Genomic DNA, 16,719 nt, shown 5'->3' on the forward strand with positions numbered 1-16,719 from the left:
ATAAGTGGTGGAGCCGGAATTAGATCCCATGACCTTCTGACTCCCACGCTCCTGCTCTCTCCACGAGGTCGGGCTTGGGGTGGCCCAGCAAGGATGCGGTTTCCCTTGGGATAGCCGTGCCTGGCTGGGATCCCCGGGGGTCCCCGGGGCCCGGCTGCGGCCGCCAGCCCGGGCTTCGTCCTCTACCAGATCGGCTCCGGAGCCTGAAAGCCCCACTGAGAGGAGCCCATTTATTGCCATGGAAACGGGCCCGGGTGCAGGAACGCTGACCGGCAGCTTCAAAATGTTCAGAGGATCATTGGCCTGTTACTGACCAATTAGGCCATTTGCTCTGCCCTCTCTGGCCCCCACAGACTCTATAGATGGGCTACGATTTGCTGCACGCACGCAAACGCAGCACACCACACACACTAGTTTAGTGGGTGTTTATGGGCATGAATCTAGATGGATTACGTACGTTATTTTGGGGTCACTGAGGCAGGTCTGTGTGTGGGCGTGTACAAACCTGTGCCTGAGAGTGGATGTGTACACCTGAGTGTGGGAGAAGGCGAGGGTATTTTCATCTGCATTGTGAGGGGATGTGCTAAGCACTGGAGTAGACACAATAGTCAAGCTGATCAAAGTCCCTGTCATTTATGTGTCTGTACCTAATAATAATAATTAATAAAAATGATAGTGGTTTTTAAGTGCTTACTAGGTGCCAAGCACTGAGGTAGGTACAAAATAACTAGGCCAGGCTGACTGTCGTTCATGTCACTGCACATAACGATAATAATAATACAGTGTGGGATTTAAGTGCTTATTAGGGGCCAAGCCCTGTGCTAAGCACTCGGGCAGGTAGAAGGTAATCAGAACGGGCACAGTCCCTGTCATGCATGTGACTGCACATTCAGTGTGTTGGTGATGCTGACCCCAGCCCAGAGCAGGGTGCTTTGCTGAGACATTTAATCTCTGGCCCAACTGGCAGGTGGACCCAGGAAGGGAGAAGAGACAGGGGAGAAGCAGCGTGACCTAGTGGAAAGAGCGTAGGCTAGGAGTCAGAGGACCTGGATTCTAATAATGGCTCTACCACTTGCCTGCTGTGTGACCTTGGGCAGGTCACTTCACCCAAGTGGAAAGAGCATGGGCCTGGGAGTAAAAAGAATGTGGGTTCTAAACATGGCTCTGCCACTTGTCTGCTGTGTGACCTTGAGCAAATCATTTCACTTCTCTGGAAAATGGGGATTAAGACTGTGAACCCTATGGGGGACAGGGACTGAGTCCAACATGATTATCTTGTATCTACCCCAGCACTTAAACCAGTTCCTGGCACATAGCGCTTAACAAATACCACAATTATTATTATTATTCTTTGTGCCTTGGTTTTCTCATCCATAAAAATGGGGAGACAATACCTACTCTCCCTCCTTCTTAGACTGTGTGCCCCAGGTGGGGCAGGGACTGTGTCCAAGCTGATTATCTTATATCTACCCTAGTGCTTAGTACAGTGCTTGCTACCTAGTATGTGTTTAATGAGCCCCACAATGATGATTATGATCGAGAGGACTGGTCAGCAGATCTCCTTTGCCGTAATGTTTGAGGGGAAACCCTGGCTCTTCCCTGCCCCTCCTCATACACACTGAACAAAACAGGAAGCTTGGGGAGAAAACTCTTTCTTCTTCAACCACTGTCAGCTCTTTCTCCAGCCCTGCCCATAGTTCTTCTGAGCTTGGGAGCTCTCAGTGACACCCCCAACCTTTATGCTTTAGAGGGTGGCTAGAATGGAGCACCTCAAGGGGTGATCAGAGAAAGAGGTGTCTGGGGAGGAATTCCCATCCTTTTCTAAAATTGACAACTGCCAACTGTCTCTGAATTAAACAGAAACATTGGACCTCTGTCCTGGAAAACAATAATTTTTTAGGTGGCATTTGTTACGAGTTTACTATGTGTCATGCTTTGGGGTCGATATAAGCTAATTAAGTTGGACAAGTTGGGGTGTGCAATGGGTCTGGTCAGGGCAGGCTGGCCAATGTGGGCATGAGATAGGGGCTGCCTGGAGCTCCTGACAATTCTGCCTTCCCCCACCGCCCACTCATCCTTTCCCACTTAGGACTTTGGGACTGCCTGGGGGCCAGGAGGAGAGAAATGGTCAGCCTGTCCTCCCAAGAAGAGCTGAATAGTTTGATTCCCTGAGAGTGGAGCAGTTGCAGCGCTGGAAGCCAGGCCTCCTGACTCCCTGGGAGATGGGGCTGGGGCTGGAAGACCAGTCCTCTCTTTTCCACCCCTCTGCCCCCCAACCTTCCCCAAACCCCAGCCCAGGGAGGACAGCAACCCCTCAAGAGATGTCAGCATTCATCGGGGCCTGCTGTCTTCCTGGGGCTGCTCAGGCCCTGCCTCTGAGGTTGGGAGGGCTGGAGGCCTGACTGGGGCCATCCGCTGCAATCAGGTGATTTTCCTTTCATCCAGGCTGGTTGGGAGAAGGGGTGGGAGGGGGAAAGGGCGGGACCCCGTGTGCCAGACTTGCTTTGGGACTTCCGCCCGCTTGGCTCCAAGTGGCAAGCTTAATAGGCCGGTTCTTGTCGGGAGACTTATGTGGGCGGCAGTTCGCAGCCAAGTTCCTTGCATCTGGAGTCGGCATTGTCCTCGGACTGGAGAACGACTCCACTAGACTGCTTGGTCTTGGGGCTGGAATCTGGAGGCTCTGGACAAAGGGAGGAGTCTTGGTCAAAGAGAAGAGATGGGAGTGGGGAAAAGCAGAGGGTAGGGAAGGAGAAAGAGGCCAAGGAGGGAGAGAGAAGTTCGTGTGGGACAGGGACTGTGCCTGATCTGATGGTATTAGCTTGACCTCAGCGATTAGCACAGGGCTTAACGCATAGTAAGCAATTAACAAACACCACAGTCACTACTGGCAGAATTGACCGCCGACACCTCTGGTAGCAAGGTTCATTGGTATCCCAATCTGCAACACCCCGTGGCCACTCACTCAAACCACTTAAAAGATTTCCCCTGTCGGTAGACTGCACTTAGCGGTGTCCAAGGGAAGGAGTGTGGCCTAGTGGAAAGAGCACAGACTTGGGAGTCACAAGGACCTGGGATCTAATCCCTGCCACTTGTCTGCTAGGTGATCTTGGGCAAGTCACTTAGCTTCTCTGTGTCTGTTACCTCATCTGTAAAATAGGATTGAAGACTGATTCCCATGTGGGACAGAGATGATGTCCAGCCTGATTATCTTGTATCTACCTCAGTGTTTAATACAGTGCCTGGCCAGAGTAACCGCTTAACAAATATAATTATTATTATTATCATTGTTATGGGACCTTGGGCAAGTCATTTAATTCCTCTGCCTCAGTTTCCTCATCTATAAATCGGGGATTCGGTGCCTGTTCTTCCTCCTCCTCAGACTGTAAAATGGGGATTAAGACTGTGAGACCTATATGGGAGAGGGACTGTGCCCTCTTAATGATCTTGTATCTGCCTCAGTGCTTAGTACAGTCCTTTTAGTTTGGTTTTGTTTTTTCTTAGCTTTTGTTAAGCACTTACTAAGTACTATACTAAGCACTGGAGTAGATACAAGCTAATCAGGTTGGACAAAGTCCTTGTCCCACCTGGGACTCACAGTCTTAATCCCCATTTTACAGATAAGATAACTGAGGCCTAGTGAAGTGACTTGCCCAAGATCATACAGCAGACAAGTGGCAGAGCCGGAATTAGAACACAGGTCCTTCTGACTCCCAGGCCTGTGTTCTACCCTTTTAGGCCATGATGCTTCTCACTAGGCCATGCTGTTGGGTAAATAGAAAGTGCTTGACCATCAAACACTATTATTCCAAGAAAAGGAGTCATTTGCTCAACTGCCCTGTCAGTGGTTGTTTTCCCCCAGTTTGGCCGATCCCCATGTGGCCACAGAAGAGGGAATCCACTGAAGTGGGTCTTTCCCAATTCCTTCCCAGCTCCAGAGTTGTCCCTGTCAGTCAGTCATACTGTATTTATTGAGCACTTACTGTGTGCAGAACACTGAGCTAAGCATGGAAGAGTACAAAATAGCATTATAACAGACGTATTTCCTGACCACAGTGAGCTTACAGTCTAGAAGGAGAGACAGACGTTAATATAAATAAATTATTCATTCAATTGTATTCATTGAGTGCTTACTATGTGCAGAGTACTGTACTAAGTGTTTGGATTGTACAATTCGGCAACAGAGAGAGACAATCCCTGCCCAATGACGGGCTCACAGTCTAAACGAGGGAGAATGAGGGGGTTAATCATCTGGATGCTGACTGTGTGCAGAGCACTGTCCTAAGCGCTTGGAAGAGCGTGCTACAACACACTTAGTAGACATGTTCCCTGCCCACAACGAGCTAGTATCAATCAATCGTACTCATTGAGTGCTTTTTTTTTTTTTTAACCAATACTGAGATATGTACGAAATGACTGTGAGATTGGGAGGGGGATGAGTAAAGGGATTAAGTCAGGGTGACGCAGAATGGAGTGGAGGAGAGGAGGGCTTAGTCAGGGAAGGCTTCTTGGAGGAGATGTGTCTTAAGGCTTTGAAGGTGGGGAGAGTAATCCCTCTTTGCCCATGGAACAGCCTCCTGCTCCCATTCCCCAAGTCCTCCACAGCTCCATTCTCCAGGGGAGCAGCAGAGGATGCTGGAGGGCTGGCAGCAACGGAGGATGCTGGGCAGCTGGCAGCAGCAGAGCATGCGGGGAGCCTTGGAAGACCCTCATTTCTGTACCCACAAGCTTTCTCCCATACTCCACCCCAAAATGAAACATTTAAACTGACCCAGGGTGGCTTAGGCCAAGCCCCATAACCAGAAAATCACCAAGCTCCCACGGCACCTTTACCCACCCAGGACACATCCAGTCTTCTCTCCGGAGTCAGAATATTTGGGAAAACAAAGCTGGAGGAGGGGCAGGCCTTGGAGAGTCACGGAACATTCCCTGAATTTGACGTGGAAGGAAAGTGTGCAAGGAGCTGGGCCTAATTAGCAGCGATTAAGAGAACAGTGCACTTGTCAGGATCAGGAGGCAATAAATAAAATATTAGGGAGAGGAGGAGGAGGAGGCTAGGAGAGCAAAGCTGAGCCGTGCAGTGGCATTTGGAGAAGAAGGCACGGTGGGAAGCCTTCAGGAAAGGAGATGCTGTCAGAACTGCCGGCTATGTACGCCGCGTTTCCCCTCCAGCTCTCTGAGATGCACCGCCTCTGAGGCTTCTGGGAATTGAACCCTTCCTTCGCTCGGCATTTTGCTGCTTTATTTTATTAGTGATTGGAGGAGGATTTTAGCCTAGATGCCGCTGACAGAGGAGAGATGTCTCACCACTGGGATGGTAATTGCATTTCGTCTCTTTTTCCATTCATTAGACCAGGTCCTGCATGGGGATTTCTAAGGGCCTGCCTGGGGGAACAGGACACGCCTCATATATATATATATATATATACATGTATGTATATATACGCACGCACACACACACACACACACTTTTTTTCTCTCTCCCTTCCAGTGAAGGGGTAGGGGCAGTTACAGCAGGGCCAAGGCTGACTGTTTTCCCAACCTGAATCTCCCAAATAAAAGCAAGATGAAATGAATGAATAAACCCAGACCCCCAAACTCATCTTTAGGAAGCAGTGCCCAGGTCAGAGACCACCTTTGTTTCCTTGCAATAACTGATGTAGAAGAGGAGGAGGCTGAGGATAATGGTGTGACCCATCCAGAAGGAGAGATGAGTTCAGTCCTGAATCACAGGGATGGGACAGAGGACCAGGGGAGGAGTTGATGATACTAATGGCAGTTGTGGGGAGCACAGCTCGGTTTCAGGGTTCCTGCTCAACCAACTCATCTCCCAGACCTCCAGGATTGACCGGCAGTCACCTTGCCCTCTCCTACCTCACTTTGCTACTCTCTCACTACATCCCAACCCTCATGCTTGGTTCCTCTAATGCCAATCTTCTCACTGTACCTCGATCTCATCTATCTCAATGCCGAATTTTCACTCACGTCACACCTCTGGCCTGGAGCACCCTCACTCCTCATATCAGACATTGAGTCTCCCCCCTTCAAAGCCTTTTTGAAGGCACATCTTCTCCAAGAGGCCTTCCCCGACTAAGCCCTCCTTTCCTTTTCCCCCCACTCCCTTCTGGGTCACCCTGAATTTCTCCCTTTATTCATCTTCGGTCCCAGACCCAAAGCACTTAGGTACATGTCTGTAATTTATTTCTATTAATCGGTGTCTCCCCCTCTAGACTGTAAGCTCATTGTTGGCAAGGAATGTATCTGTTTATTGTTGAACTGTACTCTCCCAAGCACTTAGTACAACGTTCCACACACAGTAAGCACTCAATAAATGCGATTGAATGAATGAACTCCTGAGCCAACCTTCTCAGTGTGCCTTGCTCTCGATGCTTCCGTCCCCTCACTCCTGCTCAGACCGCAGCCCTCCTGAAGTTCCCACCAGCTTTTCCCTGACCCAATCCCCAGCATCTGGAGTTGGATAAACCCGGCAGCCAATTCTAACCCCCAGGTACTTCTTTTTAGATCTCTGCACTTCTGTAGATTATTTATTCATTTGTACTTTCACTTCTGTAGATAATTTATGCATTTGTACCTTCAGTGATTTATACTAATTACTTTATTTGTAAATAGTTTTAGGCCCTTCTTTCCACCTAGAGAGTATTTCCTACTTGTGGGTAGGAAATAGGCCCAGGGTGCTTAGTACAGGGCACTGCACCAGTGCGTGCTCAATAAGTAGAGAAGCAGCATGGCCTAGCGGAAAGAGCACAGGCCTGGGAGTCAGAGGACCTGGGCTCTAATCTCCCCTCCTCCACTTGTCTGCTGCATGAATTTGGACTATCACTTTACTCCTCTGTGCCTCAGTTATCGTATCTGCAAAATGGGTTTGAAAACTGTAAGCCCCATATGGGGCATGGACTATATCCAAACTTGGATCCACCCCAGAGCTTAGTACAGTGCCTGGCTCCTTTTATTCATCCCTCCACTCCAGCCCCACAGCACTTATGAACCTATCTGTAATTTTGTTTATTTTAATATCTGTCTCCCCCTCTAGACATAAGCTCACTCTGGGCGGGGAATATGTCTGTGTTACTGTCATCTCCCAGGGGCTTAGTACAGTGCTCTGCACACAGTAAACGTTCAATAAATATGGTTGAGTGACTGATTTGAAAAGAAAAAAAAAAAAGGACTTACCCCTGCCTGTCCTGTTCCAACTGGGGCCAGGAGCGCAACGAGTGAGAGTAGGAGACCAGGGGTGTAACAAAATTTGGCAGGCATGAAGAAGGTTGTCATGTAAACCTGTTGCAGGCAGGGAATGTGTATGTTTATTGCTATACTGTAATAATAACTGTGGTATTTAAGTGCTTACTATGTGCCAGACACTGTACTAAGTGTTGGGGTGGATACAAGGAAATCGAGTTGGACACAGTCCCTGTTCTGCTTAGGGCTCAGAGTCTGAATCCTTTTTATAGATGAAGCAACTGAGGCACAGAGAAGTGAAGTGGCTTGCTTGGGGTCACGCAGCAGACAAGTGGTGCTTGGCATATAGTAAGAGTCTAACAATACCATTATATTGTACTCTCCCAAGCATTTAGTGCAGTGCTTTGCACACAGTAAGCACTCTATAAATATGATTGATTGAATGAATGAATAATAATTAAAATAATTATGGTACTTGTTAAGTGCTTACTTTGTGCCGAGCACTGTACTAAACTCAGGGGTAGATACAAGTTAATCAGATTGGACACAGTCCCTGTCCCACATGGGGCTCACACCCTTAATCCCCATTGTACAGATGAGGTGACTGAGGCCCGGAGAAGCAAAGTGACTTGCCCAAGGTCACACAGCCGACAAGTGGCAGAGCTGGAATTAGAACCCAGGTCCTTCTGACTCCCAGGCCCATGCTCTAGCCACTAAACCACGCTGCTTGTGAAGGACACACCGACAACCAAAGCAACTAAAGTACCATTGCCAGGGCTGCGTTTAGCACCATGGCCCTGCAAGTGGTGGCCTTGTTAGCCTCTGCTACCTTCATCACCCACCTTTACCCATTTCTCAGAATTCCTGCTGGGCCCGTCCACTTTCCGGCAAGCCCGAGGTGGGTCTTCAGTCAGAAACCTCCACGGTGGCGGCTTGGCCCCGGTAGACTCCTTTGCAAAACCAGGTCTAGGACCCAGAACTCCTGAGCCCCAGAGCCGCGCTCCCGCCAGCGGGGAGAGCGCGACGATTATTAATGACATTACAATATGCCACACGCTGTTCTAGGCACTGGGTAGAATACAATGAAGATTAACAGGCATGACGCTTTATGAAGTCTTGCCTATCTGCCTGGCATTTCATCACCCATAAGAGCTTAGCGTCTGCGGCAAACCTGGAGATTTCACTGCCCGTTCCCTCATCCAGATCATTTATGAAAACATTAAACAAAATTGGCCCTGGCATCCGTCCCTGAGGGATGTGCTGTTTATGCTACTCCACCCGGAAAAGTGTCTGTTTATCCCTTCTCTGTGCTTCCTACCCTATCTCCAGTTTTATCTCCAAGACAGATCACTGATTATAGTAGCAGTCATAATAGTATTTATTAAGCGCTTACTGAGTACAGAGCACTGTACTGAGTCCTGGGAGAGAATATACAGGTGGGGTCCCTGTCCCTTGAGGGGGCTCACAATCTATTGTGTGACCCTGGGCAAGTCTCTTAACTTCTCTGTGCATCAATTACCTCATCTGTAAAATGGAGAGCTCCATGTGGGACAGGGCCTCTGTCCAACCCGATTTACTTGTATTTACCTCAGTGTAGCGTCTGACACATAGAAAGTATTTAACACATACCACAATTATCTAAAAATAAAAAGGGAAGAGGGGCCTGGCAACAGACACATAAGAGAAGGGATGCATATGCACAGGTACATAAAGAAGCAGCGTGGCTTAGTGGAAAGGGCACAGGCTTGGAAGTCAGAGGTCATGGGTTCTAATCCTGTCTCCTCCACTAATCAACTGTGTGACTTGGGTAAGTCACCTCACTTCTCTGTGCTTCAGTTATCGCCTCTGTAAAATGGGGATTAAGACTGTGAGCCCCAAGTGGAACATCCTGCTAACTTTGTATCTACCCCAGTGTTTAGAACAATGCCTGGCACATAGTAAGCGCTTAACAAATACCATCATTATTAGTGTTATAAGAAGAGATGAAACGAAATGCTAAGAGAACCTCCTTCAAATCTCCCAATTCTTTTTTCATTTCAAGTCTTTGTGGTAGAACCTGGTCATGGGTCTTTTGAAAATCTAAATATATGATGTTCATCGGTTCCCTCTATCCACGAGCTTATTGATTCCTTCAAAAGCCTCCAGCAGATTAGTGAGTCCCCATTGTCCTTAATGGAAACCATGTAGCCTTCCATCCAACAGGCAGAATTTGTTTAATTGTTCCAAAACTTGTAGATTCTACCAAAATGCTAGGTATGAAAACGAGACTCTCCAGTCTCTAATTCACAAGATCGCCACTGAAATCCCTCTCGGAGATGGAGGTGACAATATCGTTCTTCGATGTGCTGCCGCCACCACCATTTGTAATAACGGGTTACGTAGTCGCCAGGAGTACTGCGACTTTCTCACCAAATTCCTTCAGAGCTCTCTAGTGGTGCCATCTGCTCCCAGGAGTTTGTTTACATCTAGGTTTTCCGTTTACTGCTAGGGGTGGCTAGTCACAGTGGCTAGGGGACAACTGGCTTCTGTGGACCAGGAGGGGCAGCCAGCTTTGGCCACTGCCTGGGCATGGGGAGAGACACAAGGGCAGTGGCAGCCCACCCAAACTGGAAATTTCTGAGTGGAAGGATTGGGGGCAGCCTTGGCCAGCACTGGGGGGAGGACACTGGTGGGGTTGCTGAAAGGATCAAAACTGATGGGGCCACCTTTTCCCGGGGCAGAGAGGGGGTACCCCTGGGACACTGGAGACAATTTGGCTTGGGATGGTTCTTTTCGAACTGACAGAGAAAACATGTTTCCGCTTGCTTTGCTGCCACTCTACACCCTGTCTCCATCTACCAAAGTCACCCAGGCCCTTCCTCCCCTCAATCCCTCTCAGCCCAGACCCTCCACTCGCTTTCCCCACCGACAGCACCGAGGAAGCGGAGAAGGGGTGTATCTGAAACGTAGCCGAGGCTGGGAGAGTTAGGGCTGGGAGGCCCGGGGTGCAGGGAGGGGAGAGCGGTGAGCAGCGGGCACCCCGCCCCACTCCAATTCCCCGGGGGCACCGTGCCATGTCACGGAAGCGGGACAGAACTCAATATTCCTCCTGGCGGAGGCCTGGGTAATGAGGGCACAGACAGCCGTTGCTGCGCTCATTAGCCATTCTGCTGCCCAATTAAGTTAGCAGCTAATTGCTCATTAACAAGCCCATACCTGCTGAGGCAGCTGGGCTTCCCCAGAATCCCCAACCCCCGAAGCTGAGCGGTGGTGGAAGGGAGAAGGAAGGATGAGCCGTGAAGCAGGTAAACAGGGAGCGCTCTGCTGGGAGCTGGGCCAGGCCGCCCTCCAGGGACCGCAGCTCTGTTCCTGGCGCCGCCGGCCGACAGAGCCTGGGCCCGCCGCTCAATTAGCCCCAGCTGTCAGCGGCTCCCAGGCCAGCCTTGGGGGGCTGGGGGTGGGGGGTGAGAAGATGGAGAGAGGGAGATGTGGTGGTGGAAGGGGGACAGGGTAGGGAGATGGAGGATGGGGAAGAGGGGGATAGAGTAGGCAGAAGCACTGGGGGGTAGGAAGTGGGGTGATGGAGAATAGGAGGGATATGGGGATAGGGGGTTGGGGAGGCAGGAGGGCTGTGGGGAGGAAAGAGGAGATGGAGGACAGGATGGAGTGGAAGAGGAGTTTGGGGAGACAGGAGAATTGTGAGGGAAGGAGCGTGGCCTAATGGATAGAACTCGGGCCTGGAAATCAGAAGGACATGAGTTCTAATCCTGATGCCGCCACTTGTCGGCTGTGTTTGGCCACGAGCAAGGACTTAGCTTCTCTGTGCCTCAGTGACCTCATCTGTAAAATGGAACTGTGAGCCCCATGCGGGACATGGACTGTATCCAACCTGTCCATCGTCTCTCTACCTCTAGACTGTGAGCTCACTTTGGGCAGAGAATGTCACTCTTTATAGTTGTATTGTACTTTCCCAAGCACTTAATATAGTGTTTTGCACTCAGTGAGTGCTTAATAAATATGACTGAATGAATGAATTAGCTTGTATCTACCCCATTGCTTAGAACAGTGCCTGGAACATAGTAAATACTTAACAAATACCATTGGAAGAAGGGGACAGGGACGCTCTGGGCAGGTAATGGAGAGCCCTGTTTGGGACAGGGTCTGTGTCCAACCTGATCGGCTTTTATCTATCCCAGGACTTAGAACAGTGTTTGACTAATAGTAAGGGCTTTACAAATATCATAATAATAATAGCTAGGTGGGAGCTGGAGGATAAAAGGAAGATGGAAGGAGGTGGGAGATGGGTGGAGGCTAGAGCCAGAGGCTTAGGGTCTTCGGGCTCAGTTATCCAGAGGTTCTGTCATTACCTATATGGGGTCTGGACTTGGGGGAAAGTTGAAGTTGGCTTTTGAATTAGGACCCATCACCACTGACACCACCATCCTCCTGTCCTATGAGCTCACAACTTTCATTCACTCATTCCTTTAATTGCATTTATTGAGTGCTACTGTGTGCAGACCACTCTACTAAGTGTTCCGGAGAGTACAATACAACAGTAAAGAGACACGTTCCCTGGCAATGACAAGACTACCTTGGTGGTGCCCTTGACTCCTCACTGTCTTTGCCTCCCAAATTCATAGAGCTGCCTTTTGTGTCCAGAGAAGATGCCACAGACTGTACCACCCCCACTCTGGGGAAGTCCAGCCCTCCTCATGGATCTTCCCCTCCCCTGACCCTCCCCCGCCACCCCCAGCTCCCAGAGATTAGGAGGGATTGTCAAATCTGATCTTCCCAGCTTTTGCCCTTCCCCTAATTAGGGCCGCTTACCCATTGTCTCTGCTCAAGTCACCCATTTTCTTCAGCCCCCACACCAGGCACACCCCAGACTGTCCATTTATTCATATTTATTGAGCACATACTGTGTGCAGAGCAGTGTACAAACTGCTTGGGAAAGTACAACACTAAACAGCCATTCCCTTCCCACAATGAGCTTACAGTCTAGAGACTGTGCCCATCCAGGTCTGATCACCCCTCCTTCAACCCCCGGGGTGCTGTTACTTACCCCTACCCCAAGCTGGGGCATCCTCCTGGTCAGAGGAGCCCAAGCCCTGGGCCACAGGCGTGAGAGGCACAGAACAGGATGGCGACTGATGATTGCTGAGAACAGTTTTCCCCGAGTTTGTCCTGCATCCAGCCTGCCGCTTCTGGGTAAACAGCCACCACCTCCCCCACCCCCATCTCTTGCTTTCCATCACTTTTTAGTCATCAGTATTGAAATTCGGGAGCAATCATTTTATTCATGCTGTTGATCAAAATCATTCCTGGCAATCGGCAACTTTGATCCTGCCATCCTGTTTGTGTGTCCCACCCAGCATGGCTGTGTTACCGTGAGCAGAGCTTCGATGGTAGGTGACTGACTTTGTTCCAGGACTTTGTAGTTTGACATTTATTTCTGCCGTTGAGTGTAGCCCATAAGGGACGCTCAAGGAACCAGATGTGGAGTACAGTTTTCGATGTCACTGAGAAGGACACAACTACAACCCTGGAGAACTTTAGTTTGGTTTGGAATCAGATACCATGTTGCCATCACACTCTGTTCAATGGCCTTCCAGAAGATATGCTGGCTTCTTGATTCCATTTCCTATGAGAAGTGGTGTAGTTTAGTGGATAGAGCTTGGGCCTGAGTTCTAATCCCAGCTCTGCCACATGTCTGCTGTGTGACCTGGGGCAAGTGACTTCACTTCTCTATGCCTCAGTTCCCTCATCTGTAAAATGGGGATTAATAGTTTGAGCCCTAAAAGGGACAGGAACTGTGTCCAACCCAGTTGACTTGTATTTACCCCAGCGCTTAGTACAGTGCTTGGAACATGGTAAGCGCTTAACAAGTACCATAATATTATTATTATTACTTATATACTGTCACATCGTTGATCAGTGTGTTGCCTAGGTAACGGAAGTCTGGACTATCAGGATCGCCAATATACATTTTTGATTTTGTATACCAGTCAACTGGTCATATTTATTGAGTGCTTACTGTGTGCAGAGCATGATACTAAGCACTTGGGGGAGTACAATATAGAGTTGGTAGCCATTCTCCCTGCCCACAGTGAGCTTACAGTCTAGGGAGGAGATGTACATGGCTTTTTTTGTTTGTTTTTTTGTGGTATCTGTTAAGCACTTATGTGCCAGACACTGTCTAAGCACTGAGGAAGAGCAATCAATTAATCATTTCTTGAGCATTTACAGTGTGCCGAGCACTGCACTAGTGTACTTAGTACAATATAACAATATAGTAGACACATTCCTGTTACAAGCTAATCGGTTTGGACACAGTCCCTGTCCCACATGGGGCTCACGGCCTAAATCCTCATTTAAAGATGAGGAAGCTGAGGCACACAGAAGTTAAGTGACTTGCCCAATGTCACATAGACAAATAGCGGAACCGGAATTAGAAACCAGGCCCTCTTACTCCCAGGCCTGTACTCTTTCCACTAGGCCATGCTGCTTCTTGAGATTTATTAAGAACCCAAAACACCTGGTTGCTCTGGCAGAGCTGTTTACAATGATTTGCATGTCTTGTTGGGTGTGTGCCTCTAAGGCGGAGTCATCTGCCTACCACAATTCTTGAATGAAGGTCTCTAGGACTTTGGATGGTGTTCAAAGTCGGTTGAGTTGGGAGAGCTTCCCAGAAGAATGGACGGGTTTTTCACGAACCTATTTACTGTGTTTTGATCTCGTGTCTCTGTTACTGTTGATACTTGGTGCGTGACCATTTTTTTTTTATGGTATTTGTTAAGCGCTTGCTATTTGCCAGCCAGTGTACTAAGCACTGGGGTAGATACAAGCTAATCGGGTTGGACCCAATCCATGTCCCAAATGGGTTATACAGTCTTAATCTCTATATTATAGATGAGGTAACTGAGGGCCAGAGCAATTAAGAGACTTGCCCAAAGGTACAGAGCAGAGAAGTGGCAGAGCGGGAATTAGAATCCAGGTCCTCCTTCCAGCTTGAAACTCCTTCCCGCTTCGTACCCGATAGACACCGATCTCCCCAACACTCCTCCGGGAAATCTTCCCTGACTAACTTCTCATTTATCCATCCTAGTCTCCCTTCCTTCTGCATGATCTGTGCACTTGGCTCTGTACCCCTTTAAGCCCTCTGACACTCACCCCAACCCCAAAGCACTTATGTACCTATCCTTCTAAAACGCCTTTTCCCTAAGTGGAATGAATTTTAATGTCTGTCTGCTTGCATCACACGGTAAACTCTTTGAGGGGAGGGATCCGGCCTGCCAATTCTATTATACTGTACTCTCCCAAGGGTTTAGTACTTGAGATGGGAGATGATGGTATCACCTTCGAGAAACCATGTAGTGGAAAGAGCATAGGGACTGGGAGTATAGGAAACCAGGGTTCAAATCCCAGCTCTACCACTGGCCTGCATATGTAACCTTGGGCAAGTCATTTGGTTTCTTTGGGACCAGTTTCCTCCTCTATAACTTTGGGATAATAATACCTGCCTTGCCCTACCTTATAAGAATGTTGTGAGGATTAAAAATGAGTAATGTGAAAGCCCTTTGGAAAAGAAAAGCACTATGTGAATTCAGGGCATTAACTTCTCAGTTTTCAGTAAATTGAGGAAGAGCTTTGACAAATGTTGAAGCAGAGGGTTCCCTCCATACTTGTAGGTCTCAGGAGGTGTGGCCTTTGCGTGGAGGCACTTGGCCTGTCTCTTCTCATGGCTCTGTTTTGGTGCCTTCCTTTAACAGTTGAGATGTCATGTCTTTGCATATTAGGTGATTGTGTATGTTTTCAGAAGGACCTCAGAATAGACTGTGATCCCACTGTGGGACAGGGACTGTGTCCAACCTGATGACCTTGACTGCCCCCAGCACTTGGTACACAGTAAGTGCTTGATAAATAATAACTGTGCTAATTGTTAAACCCATAGTATGTGTCAAGCACTTTACTAAGCACTGGAATAGATTCAAGATAATCATGTTGGACATAGTCCCTGTTCCAACTAGGGCTCACAGTCTCAGTAGGAGGGAATAGGATTTAATCTCCATTTCATATGAGGAAACCGAGATAGAAATGTGGACTTGCCCAAGGCCACAAGGCAGGCAAATAATAATAACAGAGCTGGGATTAGAACCCAGATCCTCCGACATGTAGGCCCATGCTCTTTCCATTAGGTCAGGCTTTACTCCTCACAAACCTCCAATGGCTGTCTGCCATCTCCGCATCGCACAGGAAGCCCTTACAATTTGCTTTAAGGTGCTCAATCGGCTCTCTACCTCCTAATTTACCTCTTTGGCCTCTTAACACAACCCCACCCGTACACTCCATTCATATAACAGCAACCTGCTCTCTGTACCTCGATCCCATCTATCCCTCAACCAGCCCCTTGTCCACTTCTTCCCTCAGTCCTGGAACTCCCACTTCACAACTGAAGGTCTTCTAATTTCTCCACCTTCAAAATCCTCCTAAAATCACAATTTCTCCAAGAAGGCTTTCCAGATTTTATTTCCCCTACCCACCCTCCCCTCTGTATCGAATGCGCAGTTGGCTCTGTACCCCTTAAGTACTTTGATACCCCAGACCCAAGGACTTAAGTAAATTTTCTTATACTTTACTATAACATTTATGTGTATATATATATATAATTATTATGAATTATTTATTTATATAATATAAATTAGTTATTGCAAGCTCCTTATGGGCAGCCAATCATATTTGAGTGCTTTCTGTGTGCAGAGCACTGTACTAAGTGCTTGGGAGAGTACAACAACACTATAACGTAGTGGGTAGACATTCCTTGCCTACAACAAGCTTACAGTCTACAGGGGGAGACAGATATTAATATAAATTAATAAATCATGGATATGTACCTAAATGCTGTGGGGCTGAGGGAAGGGTGAATAAAGGGAGCAAGTCAATGTGATGCCAAAGGGAGTGGGAGAAGAGGAAATGAGGGAAGTTAGGGAAGCCCTCTTGGTGGAGATGTGCCTTTAATTAGGCTTTGACACTGGGGAAAATAATTGTCAGATATGAAGAGGAAGGGTATTCCAGACCAAAGGAAGGATATTGATGAGAGATCGGCAGTGAAATGGATGAGTCTGAAGTGCAGTGAGTAGGTTGGTATTAGAGGTGCCAAGTGTGAGGGGTGGGTTATAGTAGGAGAGTAGCAAGGTGAGGTAGGAGGGGTCAAGGTTGATTGAGTGCTTTATAGGCTATTGTAAGGAGTTTTTTTGATGTGGAGGTGGATGGGTGATGACTGGAGTTTCTTGAGGAGTGAGGAAAACGATTAAAGGGTGAGAGACAGAGGACATGTCATGAAAGGAACCAAGAATGAGCGACCAGAGAGATAGGAGGAGAACCTGGAGAGGCCAGTGTCAGTGAAGCCAAGATTGGATAATGTTTCCAAGGGAATAGAGTGGTCCACAGTGTCAAAGGGAGCTGAGAGGTCGAGGAGGATTAGGATGGAGTAGAGGCCATTGGATTTGGGAAGGAGATCACTGGTGACTTTTGAGAGGGTGGTTTCGG

This window comes from Ornithorhynchus anatinus, chromosome 5, assembly GCF_004115215.2.
Source record: "Ornithorhynchus anatinus isolate Pmale09 chromosome 5, mOrnAna1.pri.v4, whole genome shotgun sequence".
NCBI classification, from domain to species: domain Eukaryota; kingdom Metazoa; phylum Chordata; class Mammalia; order Monotremata; family Ornithorhynchidae; genus Ornithorhynchus; species Ornithorhynchus anatinus.